Source organism: Lissotriton helveticus, chromosome 10 (genome assembly GCF_964261635.1).
Source record: "Lissotriton helveticus chromosome 10, aLisHel1.1, whole genome shotgun sequence".
In the NCBI taxonomy this organism is placed as follows: Eukaryota; Metazoa; Chordata; class Amphibia; order Caudata; family Salamandridae; genus Lissotriton; species Lissotriton helveticus.
The window spans coordinates 24,131,148-24,151,781 of NC_136071.1; positions in this window are offsets into that span (position 1 = coordinate 24,131,148).

A 20,634-nucleotide genomic window follows, 5' to 3' on the forward strand; every position below is an offset into this window, starting at 1 on the left:
CAGGAACCGAATACACATGTTTTTAACCAGCTTTTGCCAGACATGAGTGGAGAGGGTAAGCTTATTAACAGATTATATTTATTGCTTATACCTTAAGAAACACCGCGTATTAACATGTTGCGGCTGCAATGGGAGGCTGTGTCCTGTAATGCAAGGCATACATTGATTCACTACATATGTGTGCACAGGGATTTTGTTTCCCCCAATTGGATGCATAGGTTGGATTTCACTAAATCTGATATATTCCCTAAGTGTCAACATATGGTTGGAACATATATATACAAGTGGTGGGAATGTCAGGGAATATAAGAGTTTTGGGAGGGTATTGTTGGCACCCTGCGGGATTTGACAGAGCTGCCTTTACAGTGCTCCATTCAGGCATGCTTACTGGGTTTGCTGTCGCGCTCTAAGAAGAATAAACACGCTGTGAAAATTGCTGGGTGGGAATTGTAACTACAAAAATATGTATAGCAAAATGTTGGATTACATCTAAGATTCCTAAACGTAAGCATTGGTTATGGGAATATTTACAGTGGTTATGAGCGGAGTGTGGTATACGGCGCAAAACAGCTTGAACCGTATCAGGGCAGGATGGCAGTATGATCTGGGATTTGGCGGCCACCCAACCTCAGCAAACGGATGATGTAACATTGATACCTGTAAATGCACCAACCACCACCTGATCACAGGTTATCCTTAGCCCGCGATATGTAGCGAAGCATGTTGTCACTGCACTTTGGTATTTCTGCTAGTAATGTCATAATTGAACTTTTCTGTATAACTGAGACTATATCTATACTCGTTTCTTGTTACTGCACACAGGGGTCGGGGGGGTTGATTACTGCTTTTACTGTTTAGATGCAAACTGAATAAAAAATATATTTTTTTAAAGTGTGCCAGGCCCAATTTTATTCCCAAAATATTAATTAGCACCTTTTAAGAGAAACTGAAATTGACTTAGCCACTTAGAGGGATTAAAATGCAGTCATTCTCCTGTGTCCTACTTGTAGTGGTGGTGACCTGCTTGTTTGTCTGTGTGGGTGAGGTTAGGGGACACTCTCATCACATTATGTAGTGCTTCTGTGGTACTCTTTTACATACTTATGCATGCCTTTGTGAATTGGCCAGACGCATCTAAAATGGGTGTCCTTCAAAGACACTTCCAAATGTAATTCACGCCCTCTCTATTATCTGAAGGAAGACCTTCCATTATAGAAAATTCTATTCTCCATGACTATGGAAGTGCCTTCCCAGTGTGTTCTTGTGTTTTGAGAGTCTGCCATTTATTGCAGTATTATCCTTCTACCTGTGTTTGGTTCTCTTTTGTAACATGCACACATCACTTTTCTCTTGTAACACACTGTTTGCTCCTCTTACATTTTGTTTGCTTTCGATACTTGCACAAGTGCCACCATTGCCTACGTAACGTTTATTCTTGTGTTTAAGTGTCTGCCATTTATTGCCGTATTATACCTCTACTTGTACTTTGTACGCTTTTGTAACTTGCACACATGTCACTTGTTCCACCAGTAATGCACCGTTTGCTACCTCTTGTATTTTGTTTGCTCACAATTGTCACTTTTGCCTCATGTAACTTAACGTTTGCTTTTGTAATTTGTTCACTTGTAATTTTCTCCTCATGTATCATTACTGTTCCTATTGTGAAGCGCTCTGACACCTTCGGGTAAAGTCCGCGCTATATAAAAACACATACATAAATAAATAGATAATAAATACAAATAGAAAGGACTGTGCCCTTTCTGTACATTCACTAATAGGGTGCTCAACAGTTGTGACCCATTCACAAAAGCTTTTAAGAGTACTTGAAGTAGTACTTTACTTAATCCTAATGAAGCAGTGCTCCTAAAGCCTATCAGTAGCTGTGCGGACCTGTGTTTCAAAGGAAATTGTTGTCCGATGCTCACAACACAACAGCACCCAGTGGCCTCGTTTGCACATTCAGGGACGGATTCGCAAAGGTAAACGTAGACATCTGTGTAAGTTTACGATTGTTTGCACATAAAAGGTAGGACTGTCCTATCTTTATGTGTGGAGACTGCACGCTTAAAGATACTACTAGTAAAATACCTTTGTGAATAGCAAGCAATCATAAGCTTAGATAAAAGTGTAGGTTTACCTCTGTGAATCAGGTCCTGAGTATCTTGTTGTCGGCCGGTAATCGGGAAGGCTGGCAATGTTGAGCTCTTCTCCAACATATTATTATTCTTATGTGAGGCCTTTTCTTGGATCTCCCGGCAAGTAAGACATTTTTTAGACTTATCCTGCAGAGTAAGATTAAGGTCATTCAACCATGATGTCCGGGAGATCACAGCACTGCTGCACTCCAATAGCATCTGCTCTCGCAGGTCAGCGAAATTGAGCAGTGAAGACTTATTCCAGGAGTTGATGGGGCTGAGAACCTCAAAAGGTAGCGTAGCACAACAGAAAACAGATAATAACTAGCCTGCAGAGTCAGCATTTTAGAAAAGAAATAGAACCTTAATAGCAGGCAAATAACGAGTACACTTAATACTACAATCAACAAAGAAAACCAGAAGTGTTGAGCATCCAATCATCTGCCAAGCAGTACTATCATTCCCTCAAACTAGCAGCTAGAAGCTAGAAAGAAATGTAAAACTGAGTCATATAGCCAATGTTATCCTATGGGAAGGGGATGCCTTGGGTCGTCGCTGTAAAGTTCAGAAGTGCTCAAGTGTCCTATCTACAAACAGAGATCTGAGTGATGGGATACAGGCAGAAATAAAGGTACTCAGGCTTTACTTTGATGTAACTACTTGTTGTAGTCAAAGATGCTCCACCGTAAAAGCAGCCCCCCCAAACAATAGCCTTAAAAAAGGCTACCACAAGGAATATATAATGAAGACCTAAGTTGTCCAGTATTTTATCTTTCATAGATTCACATGCTTGAATCTTCCCCCTCGTCATGGTTGCAGTGCCACGGTAACAGTAGTATAAGCAGTATTAAACCATAACATTAAACCCTATCAAAAACAACAGACATTGGTAGCCAACTCACATTGTTTCAAAACATCCAAACTTCATCCATTCAGAGCAGAAACCCTGAAGTACTCAACCCCTGCAGAGCCACCATACCTCAGATTTCTTACCGCACGTCGTGTGTTAGGGAGTCTCCCTGAGCTCTGCTTCTGATCTCAACTTTTGACCTGACAGCTCTCCAAACGACTTTGCAACCTCCAGGCAACATCTGAGGTACAGTTTGGTGGTATTATTTCCTATTTTTACCATGTCTGAGGATCCCCCAAAGTCTTTTAGGCCTTGTTAGTCGTGTGGGAAATCAAGACTCCTCTCTGAGGACCCCCATAAGGAATGTTTGTTCTTCCTCTTCCCTCCGTGCAAACCAAAGTAGTGCAAGGACTGTCGCATTTTGTCAGCGAAGACCTCAAAGATCGTGAGGCCAGACTGCTTCTTTGACTCCAGAAAAAGAAAGCCCAGCCTGAATCTGAGTCAGAGTGTGAAGAAACAAAAAATAGCTCCTCCACATCTGATAAGAACTCTAAGAAGGCTAAATCCCATAGTAGGGAAGCCTGAGTTGAGAGGTTGAAAAGCAAGGAACCTGCTGGACCCAAGAAGCCATCAATGAAGAAAGTCCGTCCGTCGATGGATTCTTAGAATAGACTCATCCTGTTAACGGAGGCTGCTTCGGCTGTGAATGTGGCATCTCAGCGATCCCCTTCTTTTCCTGTGACTACGGTGACATCTACAATACCGTCAACTAGGACGACGTCGACGAAAACTCAGATGACTCCATCGTCGTCGACAAGACCATCACCGACGGCATGGATTTCAACAGCAGTTCCGTCGGCGACCTCAGCTACATGCCAAGTCCTTCCATCAACAAAAATTCCATCCGGGACTACATCATCAACAACCCCACAAATGGCACCATCGATGACCTTGTCAAGTGGCCACTAAAAATTACTTCGTTTATTTCTGACAAAATCATTTCCACACCTATGCCACATGACATTTCAAAGGTTTCATCTTTACCTCTAGTGCACCTTCTGGAGATGCCAAAAGGCAGAGGATGAGGATGTTGAGCACGGTCCTTCTATGTATCTGGAGGGTGAATTATTTTCTTCGTAACAGAGGACAGGTATCGGCTCAGGAGTTTAACACCTTCGAAGAACATTATCCATATGAGGAACCTGACGAGGAACAGCATCAGGCACAAGGGGTCTCTATGGTGGTTCCTATCTCTTTAATCACCCATTTGCGCATATTGTAAATGATTATTATAAAAGGGTTCCCGAGGCCAATGCCCCAAAGCAGCAAACCACAATGCGACCAGGCGTTCCAGAAACAGTATCTCTTCCAAAGACCACAACATTGGGAAAGCCCTGGGTTACCACCAGGTACAATTAAAGACTATTTGACTGATAGCCATGGTGACCAACAGGGAAATACCCTTTGACTCTGCAAGAATGAGACGACTATGTAGCACCACTATCTGCTTCGCATACCCCACTTCCGGCGGACTCACCTCCAGCTGATATTGGTGGCTTTCATGATACCCTGGAAAGAGTGTCCAAGCGTTTTGATCTACCTCTCCCGGCAAAGCAAACCAAATTCTTTCTTTACTGCTCATTGTACTGTAAGATCTATACTCATTGTTGACTACATCTGGCAGGACGGATTTAAATTGATGAAGGCACGGTCTTCTGTGGCTCCTGTCCTTTCAAAGCTGGGCAAGAAATATAAGGCTCCTGACAATTCACCAACTTGCTTTATAGGTCAGCATTGTCCTGATTCTGTAATAATGCAAACAGACCAACGATGACCTAAAAATCCGTCTTGATTTAGCACCGTCCTTCCGGATGAGGAGGATCACAGATTGGACAATATTTGGATGTGATTTTTGGTCAGGGCTGAAACATCTTTCAGGGCTTCTTACGCGCTGGTTATCCTGGGGAGATAGGACAGTCAGATGTGGTTTGACATGTCAGCGTTCCTGGAATATCTCCCTGAGGACTAGAGCAGCCGCGGTCCGTGCAGGTAACAGCGGTGGGGCCAAGTAAATGGGGTTTCGAGGGACGATGCCGAGGGAAAATTAGATAAATAATTAATTTTCCTTCTGCATCATTCCTCGAAATCCCCCTTTACACGGCCCCACCACTGTTACCTGCACAGACCGTGGCTGGACAAGAGCAAGGAAGCTCGAGAAATACTGATGGAAGAGGAAAAGGTCCCTGCAGAAATCATCGACGTAGCCATGCACATCTCTTCCACTGCCTTTCGACAGATGGCAAGGGCAGTGCCGGATTGGCTACCGGGCGTTTTGGAATGTTGTTGAGCTGGCGGCTAGTTTCGTTGATGGGGACCTGCGTGTACTGTACGAAATATGTTTTGCTTTAATTATTTCGAAGTACACTCAGGTCTCCATGAACAAAATCAGCCCCCAGCTCAGTGAAATCAGCCCCCAGCTCGTCAGAATTCCAAAACACCCTGTAGTCAGTCCGGCCCTGGGCAAGAGCAGCCATCCTTGCATCGCCAAGGGTGGCTGAAAGGAACATCGTTTCACCCACAAGTGCAGGCAAAAATCATGGCCATGCCCTTTGATGGGGAAAATGTATTTGGAAATCATGTGGATGATGACTTGCCGTCCATAAAATCGCACACAAGACTGCTCATTCACAGGGCACCTTACAACAGCAGCACCTCCAGTCCTTTCGAAAGGGTAAAGGATAATTTACTTCTCAAGTGCTGTTCCAACAAAGTAGGCACCAACCCTATTACTAGCAAGGTTTTCAACCACCATACTCTTCTCAGCAACCATACGGGACAACCACAGCACCCTCAGGATGGTTCTTGAAGGCAATAATTTGTCACAGGCACCAGTCACCTCAGTCCCACACCAACAATTCGAAAAATCCCCTCTCCAAATTTAAGAATCCTGGAAGAGGATCTCTTCCAATAAATGGGTGTTAGACGTAATCTAGTACGGTCACACCCTGTAATTTGTTCAAAAGCCTCATAATCTCCCTCCACGTAGATCATCGCATCATCATAATCTCTCTCTGATAAAGTAGGAAACTTGCTCACTTCTCTCCAAGATTGCACAAGGTAGCAGGCACAGCGCGGTGCCTGATGCGTTGTGCATGGCAATGCACAATATGGCACTTTACCATTGCGGCGGGTGCTGCAGCCAGGAGCACCCGCCGCAATGTTAAAATGCCTGATGCAACCGCCGCAGTCGCATCCTAACTGGGGTGGCGGGACCGCCGTGTGGCAGGCGGGCGGTCCCGTTACCACTAGGCCGCCATCCTTATCACCCCCTTAATCTTTCTGAGGATTGCAAATTGATTCTTTGAAATGCTTGTGCTGAATCCACAAATAAATGTTACTCTGCAAAATTGAAGGGGTTTTGCCCCTGGAGTGGCTCTCAGTCTCTACATCCTCTCTTATCTACTCCAGAGCAGATTCTCCCTTATCTGCTACAGCTAGCAAAATCAGAACTCATTCAATCATCAATTAAATTTAATCTGGCAGATATATCCAGATTCAGGAGACATTCAGGGCAAGTAGCATTATGATCCAACAGGCTGGTTAAGGAGTTCATAAAGGGCCTATTTCGGGTCTACCCTCTAGTCAAGCCTCCAACTGTGGTATGGCAGCTAAACATAGTCTTATCTCAGCTCATGAGAGCTCCCTTTGAACCAATCCATAAGGCAGAATTTAAATTTCTCTCTTGGAAAGTAGTATTTTCTTCTGGCTCTCACCTCCACAAGCAGAATAAGTGAAATACAAGTCTTAACAATTCGAGAACCATATTTGCGATTTCGAGATGATGATTTCAATAACCTTTAGATCCTGAAGGATGAAGATTTACTCTGAAACTTTGACCATCGTTTTAAATTCTGTTGCCTCCTGGAAGGCTGTTGAAAGGATTTAGCCTTTCGTTGATAGGAACTTGTTGGGTTGACTCTGTTTCCTAAACGAATAGGAATGTTTCCTTTCTTTGAAAGTTTTAGGCAACTTATCTTCCAGCTCAGACCCAAACAATTGATTCCATTGAAAAAACATACTCAATGCCATGGACTTCTGGGGGGAGTCAGTGTTCCAATCTTTCAGGAAAAGATTCCGCTGAGTGACTATGGAAGCTCCAGATTATAAGGCAGATGCTTGACCAGCATCAAAGGCAATGTTCGATTAAATAAATCGATCTGCTTTTTCAAATTCTCCAGTAACGACACCAAGACACTGAGAACCTTTCTGCATGGATTTAAAAAGTTCTTTTAAATCAGATAATGAAGGCAGTGCAGTGTATGCTTCATAAATCCCACAACGTAGAGCCTGAATACACCTTTTTTGGGGATGTATCAGCAGCTTCTTTGTTTTAAAAATGTTTTTATTAACATTACAAAGTGCAGGTTACAACATATGTCAATTGAGCTCTCAGTGTACAACGTACTTACATATTTAAACGGCAGGTTACATATTTAGCACTAATATTACAATTACATTGTACAGTTTGTGGTAAAGAATTTCAGATGTACCTCGTGGCCTCCTTCTGTGTGGGGGGATAGGGGATGGGGAGAGAGATAGGAGGAGAGGGAGCAGAAGGGGAAAAACAAAAATTCAATATTTTGAGAGCTCTGAAGTGCCTGAGATACAAATCGTGAAATGATGTGTCCGCTCAACCTTACTGCACATGAACGGCGAACGATCAATGACGCATGTCAGCCGGAGTGGAGGGATGTCTGGATCGGTGGAGAAGGGATGCGGAATGAGGGTGTGATCATTATGATGCAGTCTGTTGGAGTGTTCACCACGACTAGGTGACATTAGATATGCGGGTTCGGCAGTCATACGCTTGCCACAGGGAGCGCCATGAAACCGTCTGGTGACCGAGCGCGGTATAAATATTTTTAACATAACATTTAACATAACAGGGAGGAAAGTGGAGGGATGTCTGGGTCAGTGGAGAAGGGATGTGCGACCAGGTGGTCATATATAAGGGAGAGAGGGTATGGTGGAGGATGCTTTTTGGCGTGAGGGTCAGGGGACATTACGTGTAGGGAGAATGCCGGTGTGATCATTATGATGCAGTCTGTTGGAGTGTCATGGGTGAGTGTGTGTGTGTTTTGCACAGTGTTTTCAAGGTGGTCATGCATCGGTTTTAGCTTCAAGTGCAATCAAATACATCTTCCAATCTTCACCCACCGTGCGGGTATCGACCCTCATCCGAAGTATTCTGAGCGTGTGCACCTCAGCTCTGGTCCATGTTGAGGTGCCGGGTTTTTAGGAACCCGGTGGTGCCAGGGGGTAGCACCCGAAGACCTCTAAGTTCTCCCTTGTTCCGGACCACAGAAACACTGGGTCTTCTAGTCGCAGTCAAAGATCAAGTTTTATTGGTAGCTACCAAGTAACATGTGTCCCAGAAGTACACCGCACGGAGAGTAGGTTCTCGGGAGACTGTTCGTTTTTACAGAACCAGCCGTCTCCTTATATACGAAAATAATAGCTGCAAGCAAGAATTCCTGTGTTTATGATATGGCTATACACATATTTCTACAATAATACAAAGAGCGAAGTCATGTAAGCAAGCCCATATTTTAGATGTCCAGTTTGTTGATAGATTACCCAGTTAGGCCTGGAACTCCCATCAGATATCGATGAAACCTCAATAAAGAAAGGTACAACCCAGTCATAAAACTGGCCATAAACAAGGAACGTGGACAGGTGCATGTTTGCAGAAAGCATGGTCTGCATGTAGTGAATGGTTTGTGGAATGTTATGCATTGATGCTATCGTATTCGGCCACTGGGCGAGGGGCTGCCCAAACAGGTTTGGCCGAAGACAGTGGAGTCAGTTGGGACGGGTCAGGGGGAAGTCACGAAAGGTGGACGTGTCCTTTTGGATCAAGCTCGACCTTTAATTGACTTATCATGAGGGCAAGATGCAAGATGGATGCCGTTCACAAAATGGAGTTTAAGGGATGGGGACGGAAACTACGATTTTGGGGTGTTGGCAACCCTCGATTGTGACGTAAATACATATGAATGATGTCCTAATTATTATCGGTTCATAGATACCAAAATCGTCTTGGTGCGTTGAGGTTTTGTGACACGGGTATTGGACCTCGATATCGGGAAGACAACAGGGTCCGGATTTTGAAGAACCACAGACCCTCCTTTTGCCCTCATATAAGGCAATAACTCATGCTAATCTGAGTCCAAATCGGTATGGAGAAATTCGTGGAGATGTTGCTATAGCATCATTCTGTTACTCAGCTCGTCCTGTGACACAGGCTTCCGTACACACGAGGTAGCACAGAGGCCACATAGTGCAGGAGCACACTGTATACACAAGCAAAACATGAACAGAAGTGCCAAGATCATCCCAATGAAGATCAAGGTTTTCCATCCCCAGGCAGTGATCAGTTCCCAGAACCACCCCAGCAGGGACCAATCCCCTTTCTCAACGTGAAGGGAACCAGATATTTCGTGTAGTTTGGAGATGGCCTGGTACACTGTCGGTGCGTTATCAGGGATGAATATGCAACAACTGGATTGGATGACTCTACACACACCACCACGATCGGCGAGTATGATGTCTAAGGCAATTCGGTTCTGAAGGGTCATAAGTCGATCCGACTGAAGCTCGGTTGTCAGATTGCCAAGTGCTCCGGCCGTCGTAGTCACGGCGGATTCAACTATCCTCGATAACTGGCGAATATTTCTGCTGTTCACCATAGGCCCCCAAAATGGCAGAAAACCCTTTGCAAAGTCCGCGAATTCCTGACCCGCGGTGTCGTCTTTACTCACGACACCCCTAGCTGTCCTTGTCCGATGGTAATCTGCTCTGGCCGTGTAGGTGGGAGGCAGCAGAAATGAGATGAAACATGTACCTGAGAAATCAGGGGGCAACCACGTGTAGGCTTGGTCGTGGCAAACGAAATACGTGCCTTTGGCTGCCAAGAGTATAGGGGAAGTTCGGGAAGCAAATACATATGTTTCCGTGCAAATGCTCTTTCCTAACTGTGCTGTGGGGTTCCTACCAATACCCTGTAAGCATAAGTGACCTCGGTGGGGCACTATCCAAACTGGGCGGGATTTCTTTGCTGTCTGGCTCTTGACCAGGTAAACCCCATGTTTGGTCACGTTCCAACGGGTGTAGGGACTGAGTTCATCTTTGGGGATTGTCAGATATGTGTCGATATCCCTACTCATGTTTCTTATCCCTGCGATTAGTGCCTTGTTACTGGAATCGCTCGCAGTGGAACGGGTCGGGTATGGTTCTAGGGCGAATAGGAACATGGTCTGGAAAGCCCAGAGAGAACCATAGTAGCTGAATGGCAAAATGAAGTATGGGATCCCCTTATCGGTTGTGTGTGGCATAAGTCAGCATATCCAACAGTTTGACGTGTTCATTATGGACTGGTGTTGGTGTAGGAGCTGAATGAAAGAATTGTTTACAAATTCGAGTCTTCGGGCAGACTCGTGTTCAGGTAGAGGGTGAAAGTAGTGTGGAGAAATAGTGGGAGGAGGTGGTGGCTGGGTGTCATTCGAAAAGGTAACCTTAAATACGAATAGTGTATAACCAGTAAAAAACACAAGTATGCTACATAACATTAAAACACATAGTATCTGGAATCTTCTTTTGGACAGTATTGTGCATAACTGTTTTCTGAAGTTCGTGAGTCTGATAGGTCTCTCTACCCTTGGAAACTCCATCCTCTAGTTGCTGCCCGCGGTGGTTGATTGATTCTCCCAGGGAGTGCGCTCTGCTCAGTCCGGGGTAACTCCCGTGGACCAATCAGAACCGTAGACCTAGAACTTCCCAGTTGCACTCCCCAGACTTCAACCGCGACCCTAGCAGCAGAACCGGATGGCGGTTCGAAAAATCAAAAATGAGCTAGTTCCCTTGGGACGAGAGAGCTGAAGAGTCTGAAAAAAATAGTTCTTGGGGGAAAAGGAAAATCACATTAAGTCAATCGTTTATTAGTCTCTTTGTTCAGACCGCAGGTCGTACCGTCGTTTCCCAGGTATGGTGTGATCTTCAAATAGCGTCTCAGGCTCGGTAGTGTCCAATTGCATAGACGGTGGCACAAGTCCTTGTAGAATACGGTCACTCTCCTTTTCGGTACTAGTTTCTTTCAAACGTGCATCGCTGAAAGGGATGAAGCGAGGTACGGATTCTTTCTCAGAGTCGGCAAGTCCTTTGTTGACCCACCGGTCGTATGGAAGGGGTAGAGGGACCCGTTTACAGTGGGTCCCATGTACCCAGTTCTTCTTGCCTTCAACCCGAACAGCAGATCTCGTTGAAAGCAACACCAGGTATGGTCCGGTCCACCTCGGCTGTCCGTTGTTGGTGCGCTGGAAATTTCGCACCAAAACCCACGAGCCGGGTTCGATGAGGTGACCTGGATCGTCAGAGGCTGGTGGAGAGGAATTGTGAACCTGTTGGTGTAAAACACGCAATTTAGTTGTCAATTCGCACAAATAGTCAAGCAGTACTGGGTGTTCTATCTCACTTAGTTTCTTGGGTCTTGGCACGCCCCAGACGTTGGCTGGACGGCCAAACACGATCTCATGGGGGCTAAGTCCTAATCTGGAGTGGACAGTCATCCTGGTTGACAAAAGCGCTAGAGGCAGGGCGTCAGGCCATTTAAGACCTGTACTGGCTTGGATCTTGGCTAGTTTGAGTTTTAGAGTGCCATTGTAGCACTCTACTAATCCAGCTGATTGGGGGTGATTTGCAGCGTGGAATTTTTGGTGGATGCGTAAACACTCACACACTCTCTTCATCACGCATCCTACGAATTCACTTCCGTTATCACTCCAGACAATTCTAGGCATACCGAACCTCGGGAAGAACTCTTTGACAAGGGCTTTGGCAGTTGATAAGGCGGTGTTGTCCTTAAGGGGGTACGCTTCCACCCACCTTGAAAAGGCGCAAACAACAACGAGCACATACTTTAGGTTGTTGCACCTCTCCATGTGGATGAAGTCGAGCTGCAAAACCTCGAACGGGTACGTTGGAGGTGCAAAGTGTCCAGCTGGAGTTGGGGTTCCCCTACCGGGATTGTACTTCAAACACACCATACACTTTTTGACCACATTCTTTGCATATTTTGGGATATTGCTATTCTGCCATACTGGGGCCAATAGTTTACATATTCCTTTCGAACTGATGTGCTCAATTCCGTGAGCCATCGTTACTACTGCAAGTACGTATGCATTAGGTAATAGCCATCGCTGGTGTTCTGATAGTTCGACCCAACAACCATTCGCATCCAATCTACCTGTGCTTTCTCTCCATTCATTCATCTCGTTCTCAGTGGCCTCGGCTTGTATCGATTTTACGCTTTCAATGGTGTCCTCACACATTCCTGTATCAGCAATCCATCTAGCGGGACCCATAACATACATCCGACTCATTGTGTTCCTTGCAGTTTCTTTCGCAACCTCATCTGCAAATGCATTTCCGCGGCCAACATCATCCTGAATCTTTTTGTGTGCACTGCATTTTATAATGGCGACTTGTAGGGGCAAGGTGAGTGACTCAAGGAGCTCATTGACTAGCTGGCCATGTTGTATCTTTGCACCATGGGACGTAAGGAACCCACGTTCACGCCATAATCTCCCAAAACTGTGAGCCACACCAAAGGCATATTGGCTGTCAGTGTACACATTCACTCGCTTTCCTTTCGCCAACACACATGCTCTAGTAAGCGCAATCAACTCTGCAGCTTGTGCAGAACTGTGGGAAATGCGTGCAGTCTCTACAATGGTGTGTAATGTCGTTACGGCATATGCTGTAGTCGTATCACCATTCGGCAACTTGAAACATGAACCATCAACCCATAAAGTATCATTGCATTCGGGAAGGGGAGTGTCCTGTGAGTCTACTCTCCCTTTTGTCTCTTCTTCTGTCCTGAAACAGCAGTCATGTTTGTCAATCTTGTCTGTCTCTGTCGGGATGGGTAATAACATAGCGGGGTTGAGTGTATCACACCTCTTTATGTGGATGTGACTTGCTAGCAGCGTAAGTTCGTAACTGGATAGTCGAGCGCTAGTAAGATGTTGTGTCTTTGTCCTATTTAGTAAAATGTCTACTGCATGCGGAACCATAACGATCAAAGTGTTATTCATGACTAATCCAGCAGACTGTCGAATGCAGACAGCTGCTGCGGCGGTTGCTCTCAGACAACTTGGCAATGCCTTAGCCACTGGATCCAGAGTTGCCGAAAAATACGCGCATGGGCGCTGTTTGTCCCCAAAGAGTTGCGTTAAGACTGATAATGCACAACCTTCTTTTTCGTGGACATGTAATGTAAAAGGCTTACTGTAGTTGGGGTTTCCCAACACAGGAGCCGAACACAATGCATCACGCAACTTGTGGAAACTCATCTGACAATCTTCAGACCAAGGCATAGGATTAGGCGTGTCTTTGCGGAGTAGTGCCAGCAGGGGTTTGGCTAGTAGTGAAAAATTTGGTATCCATTGTCTACAGTACGATGTAATGCCCAAGAAGGCTCGAACCTCTCTCTGTGTCCTTGGGGCATTTAGTTCTGTAATTGCCTGTATTCTTTCTGGTGTCAGTCTCCTTCCCTCCTTCGATAAGATGTGACCTAGGTAGGTTACTTCTTGTCGACAAAATTGCAGTTTTGAAAGGGAGACTTTGTGCTTCATGTCACACAAGTGACGCAATAGCGACAACGTAGCTTCCTTGCAAATCTCTCCAGTGTCTGCAGCGATCAGTAGATCGTCTACGTACTGGATCAAAGTTGACCCATCTGGCAGCACAATCGTGTCTAGTTGTGTTTTCAGAGCCTGACTGAATATTGATGGGCTTTCGCAGTAGCCTTGAGGAGCGCATTTGAAGCGGAAGCTTCGTCCTCCTAAATTGAAGCCGAAAAGGTCTCTACTCTCTTCGGCGATCGGGATGCTGAAGAAAGCGTTCTTCAGGTCAATCACCGAGAACCAGGCTGCTGAAGCTGGAACCATTGTCAATAAAGCAGTAATGTCGGGGACGACTGGAAACTGCGGGATAACTACCCTATTTACTTCTCGGAGGTCAATCACAAACCTATACACAGGGGGCTGTGAAGGATCAGTACGTTTTAAGACCGGTAAAACTGAACTGTTACAAACGTTACCTGTTGTTTCTTCGATAACATCTTTATCGATCAAATCATAAACGATCGTTAACAACGCTCTTTCGCATTCGCTGGATATTTTGTATTGGGGAATACGTGGCAACCTAACGTTGGCTTTCAAAGTTATAACGTACGGTGCTATCTCCAAATGACCTACATCATTAGAACCATTAGCCCACAGTATATCAGGAAGTGATGACAATTCAGTTGGAATATCTTCTTTTGATAAATACATTGGAGAAATGACTTTTTTCCCTAAAGTAAGTTGTACTCCCGAGGGAGAACAGTACAAAGTCGCATACAACCTCTTTAGCAAATCCAATCCTAACAAATTTTCGCCGCAACCTGTTGTAAGAATGAGGGGTGCTTCCAATTCACAGGGGCCAACAGAAAGGGATACAGGACTAGAGATCGGGTTTCTAACAGGGGCGCCAGAGAAGCCTACTGAGACATTCATTTCGCCAGACAAAGGTGCGCCAGGAAGTTTTGAGTGCATAATAGAACTTTTTGTAGCACCAGTATCCAGCAGAAATGGCTCTGACACTCCTGAGGTAATTACCTCGACATAAGGTCCATCCTGATCTACTGGAACTGAAACAACTCCCTCTCTTTGTCCATGGCTGTCCTAGCGATCGTTACCCTCATTGTCGTGTTCGGTGTAATAGTCGTCAGCATAGTACTGAGTTGACCTAGACGATGCGTTATTCTGTTGGTCAAAGCTATTCATGGAATTCTGAGGCGGAAAAGAAACTGTGTTCTCGGAGAAATTTCCACGGCCCCTACCTCTGGGGGCATGTTGAACACCTCTCCCTCTTACACCTGAAACACCGTTTAAGCGTCGCGCAAGAGCCGGACAGTTACCTTTAAAATGACCCTCTTCTTTGCAATACGCACATTGATTCGGGCCATACGAAACACGCTGATGGGAAAACTCGTTTCCTTGCGCGTCTCTGGAATACTGCTTATTCTGTTGATAATTGGGCTGGCTAGCCATACGAGGCGGATAGGCCTGTTGGAGAAGAACTTTAGTTTTTAAATCTTTCGTCTTTTTGTCTACCTTGTCTAGCTCGTCTTTGCGCCTGTTTTCGTAGTACTGAGCTGTTGCTAGAATCTGCGCTGACGTAGAGACAGCCCAAGCACTCTCTGAATCTTTCAGTTTAGCACACAGTTCGGGAAGCAGATTGTGTACAAACTTGTCTACAAACAATCTTTGGCCACCCTCGGTAGCCATATCCTGACCACTATGGTCAGTGAAAGTTTCCTCAAATCTTGTGAAAAAGTCAGACACATTCTCGTCTTTCTTCTGCTTGCACGCGGATAGCTTGTCCCAGTTTACGCGTACTTCAGGCATAATTGTCTTCATGTACGCAATAATTCTACCAGGGAGTTCAGCTATTAGCGGCTCAGGCTTGAAACCACCGACTTGTCTAGCATCTGTAGTCGCAATGTTCGCCCACGAGTCACCTAATTCTTGGTCATGATCTGTATGACGTATCTTACTCCATAAAGGATGTGGAACAACGTTCCCAAACAACATGTCTATATCCGCTAAATTCATTATACATGAGCTTGCAGTTTGGGACAACTCCTTATAATACCCAGTCGGGTTTTTACGGGGATCGGGTAGTGTCTGCTTGAGTGCTAAAACTTCGGATCTTTTCCAGGGGACATGTACCCATACACGCTGGAAATGACGCAGGACCGGTGGAACTGCAGTTGGGTCACCTTCCCTCCAGACCGGAGGAACCTCTCTCATGGGGTACTGTCTCGCTCTTTTCCTGTTAGATGTACCACTGTCAGAGGATGACCCAGAATTACCACCCGTACTTCGATGCGATAATAATATCTCAACTGCTTTTTCAACGTCGGGACCCACAATCATACCCTCCCCAAATTTAAATCGTACACTACACAACTCTTGCTCGTTGGTCTTCTGACCATTATCTTCCAAATCCTCACACAGGAAAACACACATCTGCAAAAAGACGTATCTTTGCGTTGGTTCATCCCATTGACGGAAAACGTTCATGACAGACTCTACATCATATCTTGCTGTGTCCATAGCCCAATTTCGTGCTAACTTATTCAATGATTCCCTTTCCTGATAATCGGGCATTTGGCTTCGTAATTGTCTTCGTTCCGTGTTAGTGGTCGTTTCAGGCGACCGAAAAAGTGGTGAAGGAAAGTTAGTAACAATGCTGGCCATTTTATGCCAGACGGAAGGTGAAAGTGGAGGAATAACTGGTGGTAGAACAGAGTCACGCAAAGTAGAGACGGAAATGTTCGTAGAACGAGTATCAGAGAGACTAGAAGGTGCGCTAGGCGAAATTTTAGAAGCAACAGTAGGAGAAGTAGATGTGATCGGTGAGCCTTGAGGAGGCTGCGCCAGAGAAACAGGAGCCAGCTGAAGAGTAGCCGGTGAGTGCGGTAAAGGAGTTTGTATAACAGCTACCAGAGGTGCAACTAAAGGTTGCGGAGGTGCTGTGGCATTTTGTGCATAGGGTGGTGGCGAACTTAGCAAATGAGCCATTAATGGATCTTTTTCACGCTCTTTTACTGTCTCTTGCCGAAGAGATGGCAAAACAGGATAGCATTTATCTATTGCCATTTTACGTTGCCTGTGCAACTGCTCACTTATTTGATCCTCTTCATTGTCTTTAAATTTTATCGCGGCTTGCATCACTGAAATACCTCTTTCCCTCTTATTCTTCTTTTCTAATTTAATTTCCTTCTGTTTGGCCTCTTTACGCCATAAACGGAAAGAGTCAAACATCGCCGGTCGGGCTTTCTTCTTGAATAGTTTGACCTCTAGGTTATCTAAAACTTCTGAGTCGAAACTACCATATTGGGGCCATTTTAAAACACCATCCTTGCGGGTGTATTTTATCCATACTTCGTTATATGTTATAGGACCTACGCCGTGCTTTACATAGAGCTCATACGTTGGAGTTCCAATTGGAGGAACCGGACAAGAATCCTCTAATCGGGAGTCCTTACTACAACCAAGACAAAACAAGTTTCCAAGTCTGCTAAAACCAGGCATCTTCGCTCACTAGTCTAGCTTCAAACTTCAAAGGATTATCTGTTACGATATTTCTCGTGAATACACGAGTCCTTCGGCTTTGGGGCTTGCAAGTACCAAATCAAAGCGTATCTCAAGGATACCAAAAACTAAGGACAAACTAAGGACTAGGAGACGCTCCACTTATACTTAACTGAAGTATTTGAAGATCTGTGACGTCGCTAGAAGACTCGTCTATCGTTTCGCTCTACCAAGGATCACTGGGTCCAAAACAAGGCGATAGTCAGGGCAGCAGTCCTTCGTAGCCGTCGGGACGCGGGGAACGTCGCAGCAAAGACCTTCGGAACCACGTCGACATACAGGGGTCGCTGAAGTGGCTGGCCGTCCTCCGGAATTTTCACACGAAGCTCCTCACGAACATCTGGCTTGGACCGTCGCCGCTTGATATCGCCCCGAGTTGGGCGCCAACTGAGGTGCCGGGTTTTTAGGAACCCGGTGGTGCCAGGGGGTAGCACCCGAAGGCCTCTAAGTTCTCCCTTGTTCCGGACCACAGAAACACTGAGTCTTCTAGTCGCAGTCAAAGATCAAGTTTTATTGGTAGCTACCAAGTAACATGTGTCCCAGAAGTACACCGCACGGAGAGTAGGTTCTCGGGAGACTGTTCGTTTTTACAGAACCAGCCGTCTCCTTATATACGAAAATAATAGCTGCAAGCAAGAATTCCTGTGTTTATGATATGGCTATACACATATTTCTACAATAATACAAAGAGCGAAGTCATGTAAGCAAGCCCATATTTTAGATGTCCAGTTTGTTGATAGATTACCCAGTTAGGCCTGGAACTCCCATCAGATATCGATGAAACCTCAATAAAGAAAGGTACAACCCAGTCATAAAACTGGCCATAAACAAGGAACGTGGACAGGTGCATGTTTGCAGAAAGCATGGTCTGTATGTAGTGAATGGTTTGTGGAATGTTATGCATTGATGCTATCGTATTCGGCCACTGGGCGAGGGGCTGCCCAAACAGGTTTGGCCGAAGACAGTGGAGTCAGTTGGGACGGGTCAGGGGGAAGTCACGAAAGGTGGACGTGTCCTTTTGGATCAAGCTCGACCTTTAATTGACTTATCATGAGGGCAAGATGCAAGATGGATGCCGTTCACAAAATGGAGTTTAAGGGATGGGGACGGAAACTACGATTTTGGGGTGTTGGCAACCCTCGATTGTGACGTAAATACATAGGAATGATGTCCTAATTATTATCGGTTCATAGATACCAAATTCGTCTTGGTGCGTTGAGGTTTTGTGACACGGGTATTGGACCTCGATATCGGGAAGACAACAGGGTCCGGATTTTGAAGAACCACAATGTCAGTAGTACATGGAGCCACCCCCAAATCTCCGGAGGAGCAGGGGACTTCCAAGCCATGGCTATGTTCTGTTTAAACAGAATGAAGGCCAAGTCAATAAAGCGATGCAAGTGTTTGTTCCACTACGCCTGGGGTCATAATCCCAATAGGCATGATTCGCGAGTGGTCGTGAGAGTGTGCGTAGACAGCTCTGTCACAGTCAAGGTGACTTCTTTCCATGCCAGTGATAATGGCGAGAATGCCCATACCATGTGCATGAAATCTGCATTTTGCAATTTTCATCACAGACATTCCAGGGAGAGCAATGGAAACATGCTTTGAATACGCCCAGGGGAAAGATAAGTGTGATGAATATAGTTGAACTGCGTAAAGTACAACCTGGGGTTGCGGGAGACGTTCTTGGTCATCTGTAGCTCACAAGCCCAGGCTGCATCAGTGAGTGGGTGTTGGAGCACTGCATCCCACTATTTGGGTGGGGGGGGTGTTAAGGGCATAGTATAAGAGTGTGAAGGCTTGTCATGTGCTGTTAGCTGTCAGCTACGTATTTAAAGCCGGTGATGTTGGTGGTTCGATCTTCCCAGTGCCCCATGTCTCTCGGACCACCTGTTGTATGATGTGATATATTAAAAACTGACCAGCATAGTATGTACATCCCGACCATTTCCTGGAATGGCATAAATGTGCCCTCGTAGAAATCGCCCGCCTGTGTGATTGCAACACCATGGAACCGAGTCAATGCGCCTCGGTGTCCGCAGTAGCAAGGGCAGGTACCAGATGGGGATCGAGGAAGAGTAGGGAAGGGTTGGGCCCTTCGGATGCAGATACCTACACCAACAGGAATGGGTTACCGTCATTGGTTGGAATTTGTGCACTGGGTGGATTGTGGGGTCAGACAACCAGGTGTAGACACTCGTTCCCCGTAGTGTTGCTTTAATGAGCGATGATTCAGGGTGGTTCAGGTTACCCAGCCAGGCCATGGGCCACTGTAGTTGTGCCGCAGTGCAGTAAAGTTCAAAATTGGGTGCCCCTAGGCCGCCCTCAGTGAGTGGGTGCTGCAAAACGGTCAGTGATAGCTGGCGGCGACCTGTGCTGCAGATCAATTCTAGCATCTACCTGTGTAGGTCATGAAAAAAGCTCTTAGGGAGCACAATGGGTAAGGCAGTGAAACAATATAGCAGTTGGGGAGTACAATCATGTTAGAGATTGCGGGATAAGGGAAGCGATTGCCAAAAAACAGGCGAGCGACGAATGGAGCCGATGACCCTATCCAGGTTGCCCTCCTTAAGGTCCAGTTCAGAGTGATATATCTGTATACCAAGATATTTGAAGGTGTCGTAACACCAATGCAGGTGCAATTCCGGGAATACTGTGATCGGTACATGTACCAGGGAGAACACGCACAACTTAGGCCAGTTTACCTGTAAGCTGGAGATTGTACCGAAGTCATCCAGGATCAGCATTAGGTCTGAGAAGAAGGACCCTACGTCCTGTAGGAAGAGCAAGGCGTAGTCAGCGTATAGTGAAATTATGTTATATATGTCCCGCTCGTGTATGCCCCAGTTTACACTTACTGGTGGAGCTGACAGGCCAGGGGCTCCATGGCAATGGAAAAGATACGGGGGGAAGAGGGCACCCCTGTCTCATGCCCCTGTAAATAGTGAAATCTGATCCCGACTCCGAAGGGTGCCTGTCCTGCAGAGGTGCGAAGGAGTTCACTCTATGAAAAGAAGCTTCCACCACTTCACGGGCCTGCTCCTATGCTGCTTGATCCTCGGTGGGGCGCAGCCCAGAAGGACGGCATCTGCAGCGTCGCTGTTTGGGAACTAGCCAGTCATCCCCAGCTCACTCTGGGGGTGACAATTGCATCAAATCCTTTGCATAGAGCCACATATAGACGTCCTCTGGTAATTGGAAAATATGAGTTTTGCCCCTGTGTCCAATGCTTAGTTTGGCAGGGAATAAGAGAGCATATTTGAAGTTCAGTTAGTGAAGATATTGTTTGACTCAGGTAAATGACCCACGACCATGCTGCACTTCCATGGTAAAACCGGGGTATGCTGATATCTGAGTTTTTTCGTAAGTCTATGGTCCTTTGGTG